Below are 5,158 nucleotides of genomic sequence, written 5' to 3' on the forward strand. Positions count from 1 at the left end.
CCCCCGTGTGTGAGGTGCAGGGGGCAGGGGTGGACCCAAGCAGCCCCTCACAGGCTGGAGCTGCCAGCCTGCAAGGGAAAAGCTGTTGTTCCCCATGTTTTTCTCTTTTAAAGGAGAATTCATTTCTAAAGTCTATATGTTTCATATGTTCTTGTAACCAACGGAGTTGAGAAATGTTCTAAAATGTGTTTGGGCCATGGTAGGAGTCAGCTTGTCAGCCAGAATTGGTTTCGGCTTCTTTGAAAGCCTAATTTGTAGACAAAATGCTTTTCTCTCCAGTCTGCCCTGTTTCATTCTGATTGGGCTGTCTTGGGTTGCAGCTGATGTTGGTGGTGTCCTGTTGCTGATTGCTTTGAAGAGTCTAACAAAGGGTTGGTGTTAGATGCTGAATGGTGAATCCACAGAAAGGTTGGTGCTGGGTGGGATTGATGTGCTCCTTGCTGATCTCAGCTGACTGAAAGGAGGCTGCTCTGTTTTGCCCAAGCAAGAAAGAAAGACTATACTGCTTTTGCTTTTAGTCCCAGATACAGCAGTTTGCCCCAACCAGTTTGAAGGTGATAGGCATGTGGATCACTGAGGTCAAATCTTTGTCCAGACAGAAGAGAGGTTTTTATTTAATTTCTACTGACCATCTCAAATCTGGTGATGCGTACAATTAAACTCCAAGGTTTGAACTAGCTTGGATCAACGGTGTAATGGATAGATTTCAGAAGAAGGGTAACAAGTTTTCCTTGTTTCAGTCAGTTTTACTTTAATTTTGCCTAAGTTGGTTTTGAGACATTTCTTGTACATTCAGGTGCTTGCTAACTTTACATTTACAATGAGTTGTGGTTAGCTTTATTTTGCTAACACTAATAATGCAAAGGCAAGGCCTACAAAAATTGCTAACCACTAAGCCATAAGTTTTAAAAGATTGTGTTTGGTGTCTCACTCAGCCCAGACAGTTAAAATGCAGCACTTCTTATAGTGGCAGCACTTGTGGTGGTTAGTTTAATTTTTAACAATTTTTATAGTTGCTTTATTTTAGAATTAACTGGGTTAACTTTACAGTACAGAGCCCCAGCCTGGGGGCAGCTGCCTGAGTCTGTCAGCAGGGTTGATGGGGAAGGTGTGAGCCTTCTTGACTGGCCAGGGCTTGGTGGTCTCTGGGCCAGGCTCCCTACTTTCCTCCCTCTGCCCAGGGCAGGGCCACGGGACCGTTTCAGGCCTGGAGAAATCATGCCACTCCTCCCTGGCAGCTGGGCCTCAGGTCTTGGGAACTGGACTGCAGTGCAGGGAAGGGCCTCTTCCCCTCTTGGTGCTGTTGCTGCCAGGGGCAGGGCAAGCCCCTTTGCCCTGTGGGGGAGGCTGAATGGGCCCAGCCCTGGGAAGGACAGGACCCAGCTGGGCTGAGGGGCTGGGGGAAGACCCTGTTGCATAGAGCAGGGGAGAGTGGCTGCCCCTGCCCCTACTAGGCTCTGTCCCTAGGGTGTGGAACCTCAGGCCCTGCAGGGTCTGCCCACCTCTTCCCACCTCAGTCACATCTCTGCAGCACTTGCTGCCTTTTACAGAGCCTGCCCCAGCCCTAGCCTGAAGTCTGCTCCATGCCAGTGCCTGGGACACACCACGAGCTGCTCTGCTCCAGTCCAGTCCGGCCTGCTGGTGAGGGGATGGGAGTGGGGATGGAGAATGGCTTGGGCCCTTGCATCTGGATCAGGCCCTCTGCACTCAAGGTTACCCCGGTTCACAGGAGGGAGCTCAGTGTCCAGGGCCCCAGCCAGAAGGCATTATTATTGGTAAACATTATTGGCTACAACTGCCAAAGAAAGCTGATAGCTGATAATATAATTTTCCTTTTATCGGTGCCAGTCTGATAGCTAACCAATATATCAGTGCATCTCTAATTTTTTTTAAATAGCTGTGCTTATTACTTGCATAGGATAAATTAACTTGTGCTGTGGCCCAAGGCCTTGTCCTAGGACTTTATAGTGTAAGCAGTACTTCAGGGTTGATAGCATCACATGGCAAAGAGCTGGTTGGGATGTCAGGTACATACTCTGCTCTTTACACTGGATTCAAGGCCTTGTTTTAAAGGCACACAGTAGCCTGGGCCTTCCCTGTTTAAAATTGTGTAAAGCTGTGGAACTTTGGTTGACTAATGTCTTCAGGTGCAGTGGAACTTGCTTCTGTAAGAATGAAACTAGTCTGTGCAGGAGACACCTATGTTGAGGATTGGTGTGACATGGAAACAAACTCCTGCAGGAGTAAAGGACCATCAGAAACCTCATCTTCTGCTGCAAGTACAAGCTGTACTTTTTTTTTTGAGTTTTGTCTTCTCTGACAAGCACATAACAGTGTATACACTTAAAAGCAAGAAATGAAAGCCCTACTAGAACAGTGTATTGTACATACTGTCCTCACCTGAGGAGAGGATGAAAGAGAACATGAATCATATTGTTTAAAGCACTACAGGTAGGCTTTTTTATGCCATAGTGATGAAGTCAGCCTAAGAACCTGGATGGAATAAAGCATTTGAGACATGAGCTTTATCTACTGCCATTGTTATCATTTACACAGGGATTTCTCTAGAGGCATGCAGAGAAATCCCCGTGTACTGCTTTTGAAGAGCAAGCAATTATGAACATTTAGCGTACTGGTAAATGCCGGGTTATTGGATCTTGCTTGTTGCAAAGATATTCTTCACTGACTTTTGGGGTAACAAGAGGAGCATGGATCTGTTTGAAAATTTTTCAAGACTTCAGAAACATTTCGTGTGTAGTGATGGGTCAGATTTTAGAGGGGTGATTAAAATCATCTTGTTCAATATTGGATTTTATGTTTGTACCACTTTCTCATAGATGTAACTGTGTAAAGTTTCTAAAAAATGGCAGAATCTGTTCTTAGGTGTTTCTTTAAAAAAAAAAAAAAAAAAACCCTGATGGCTTTTCTTTCTGCCTCCAGCTAATTTGTAGTCTTACAGCACCAAAAACTGTCCAGCATTTGAGATGACCACTAGAATTCTGTAATTGTGTGTAGTGAGATTGAAGTGTTGTTCAAGGTCCAGGAAATATGAGGCAAGTGTTGTTTTGTTTGTTTGCTGTTTGGTGATATGTTTTATTGAACCGATGGTATAGCTGGCAGAGAAGTTTGACAAGCATTTGGGCACAAAGCACTCTTGTTCTTGTATATGTGTTTATAAAATTAGATGTTAAGAATACAATGAAAGTGTACTGTTAGTGAAATACAGATTGCCATTTCACCTGTCAATAAAGATTACCTGGGAATTGGGCAACTCCCAGGGAGGTCTGAATACAATATTATTTCTCTGATGAGAGGTCTGATTGGAGTTCTTGGAACTCTTCTATTATTTTAAGAGTCTGGCTGCCCTCAGGATCCATATAAATCCTGATCAAAGCTGGTAACAAGTGCTGGAATAAAGAAAAATAGTTTTTAAAACACATTTAAACAATTTAGTGGCATAATTAGTAAAAGCAATTCACTTTCTCAGGGAATATATTTAGAAATGTGAACAAATTCTAATCCTGGAAAGGACTCTCGATAAAGCTTTGTCTTCACTGTGGATATCTATTCCCTCCCCACTCCTCCCCACCCCCACAAGGAAACAAAGGGCCGGATCACCATACCATAGAATAGCTTTGTTAGAGGCCTTGGATAATGTAGCACAGGTGCATAATACAATTGGAGACTTAATATTCAAAGTATAGCTTGTTCAGTGCATGGTCTGAGTGAGCCTCCCTAACCTGTCCCTCCATACAGTGTCTTGAGAATTCACCGAAGTGCTGCAGACCACAAGCAAGGGAAGTACATTAGCAGCAATGCCATAACTTCCTATTTCCAACCAGCATTTATGTGCCCCGCTTCCTGTCTCCGTTTCCTGTAATAAAAGCCAAGCACAGGAGGGTGGATAAGTTAGTCGACAGACTGTGCTTCTCGTCCTAATGTATGGCAGTGTTAATACAAGCTTTAAGATGAGAAGGGTACAGGAGAAATGGTACTGTCTCCATCTGGTTGGGTGTTTGTTACCTGGCTGGTCTTGAGAAGCCACTTTCGTGCAGCTTGGGATCGGTTGTTCCTGTCCTGGCCCCAGTTCTCCTCAGGTACTGCCACTATTTTGGTGCCACCTTCCCAGGGAGACCCCTGATACTTGCCCGCCACTACTAGCTGTTATCCTTAAAAGTGGGAGGCTCCCTCGTTGTTAGAATATTGTCGGGAGATGTTGTCAGCAAATGTTCCTGAGCGTCCACCTCCCTTGCACCCCTTCCATGTGCCAGCCAGTGAGTGGTGTTCAGCAGGATTGTAATTGCCCCTGGGTACTATGATTGCTGTGCCCATTGATGTGCTTCTTATATGACAGACTGCCATCAACATACCCCTCTTGAAGCAAGGGCGTGTGCTTTGACCGCTTCTATGGTGGGCCTGGGACACTCCCGTTCTGCCTGCCAACGTTTATGGACTATTCATGTACAGGCCACGGTATGGCCAGTTAGCACTTCTTTAAATCTGGGCCTGGATTCTCCGAGGGCCCCTGTGCTTGACTTCAGGGACAGCCTGAGCGTTCACCTTCTGCCCCAGGGGCAACTTAAAACACAGTGAAGAAGAAATAAAAAAACAAGATTGGGGATGTGTAATATCCTCCCTACTCATGTGTGCTGCTTGTGTTGAAGTGATCCATCCCTTGGTGTTCCTCCTGGTCTGGGCTTGTACTGTGGTCCAAGTCCTGGGGCGCATTCTTCTTCTGGACCCCTTCCCATGTCCCAGCACTGGACTGCTCTGGCCGTGCCAGGGGGAGCATGTAGCAGCTGCCCAGCTGTTGCTCCCCTGGTGTTCTCTATGCCACTGGCTCTTAGTGGAGCCAGTCAGCGTTGTTCAATGACATCACCATTGTGCGCTGGTCCCAGCTTCATCGAAAAGTGGCTGATGAGTCGTGGGTGGTTTGCTTGTCACCAGCATGTTCCCCACTGCCATACCTGATGAAAGTAAGTTTTTGTCCTGTTATGGGACTGTTCCTTTGTTGCCGCAGCAGGGTTTCCCCGCCGTGGGGGGTGAGGCTTCCTTCCCTCTCATTTAGTCTCCCTGGGACAGGGTTAATCCTAAATATCAGTGTAGATATGCCTGCTTGCCATAAAGTTCCACCTTCCAGTGATTTTTTTTTTTTTTT

General features: G+C 45.9%; 1 protein-coding gene across 6 annotated transcripts in view; it reads left to right on the forward strand.

The window, feature by feature from the left end:
* The window catches only part of LOC109303880 (exocyst complex component 1), an 86,448-nt gene that overhangs the window by 964 nt on the left and 80,326 nt on the right, over nucleotides 1–5,158 (forward strand). The window contains exons 1-2 of one of the 6 annotated variants that reach the window (XM_019526240.1): nucleotides 1,900–2,451; nucleotides 2,941–3,053. The exons of 1 other annotated variant lie outside the window; for it this stretch is intronic. The gene's annotated coding sequence lies outside the window, so the exon portion shown is untranslated. Of the gene's footprint in view, nucleotides 1–1,899; nucleotides 2,452–2,940; nucleotides 3,054–5,158 lie in introns of those variants that run through there. 4 more of the 6 variants (XM_019526244.1, XM_019526243.1, XM_019526245.1 and 1 more) reach the window with 4 other exon arrangements.

Source organism: Gavialis gangeticus, unplaced genomic scaffold (assembly GCF_001723915.1).
Source record: "Gavialis gangeticus isolate Ggan-Ray unplaced genomic scaffold, GavGan_comp1, whole genome shotgun sequence".
NCBI classification, from domain to species: Eukaryota; Metazoa; Chordata; order Crocodylia; family Gavialidae; genus Gavialis; species Gavialis gangeticus.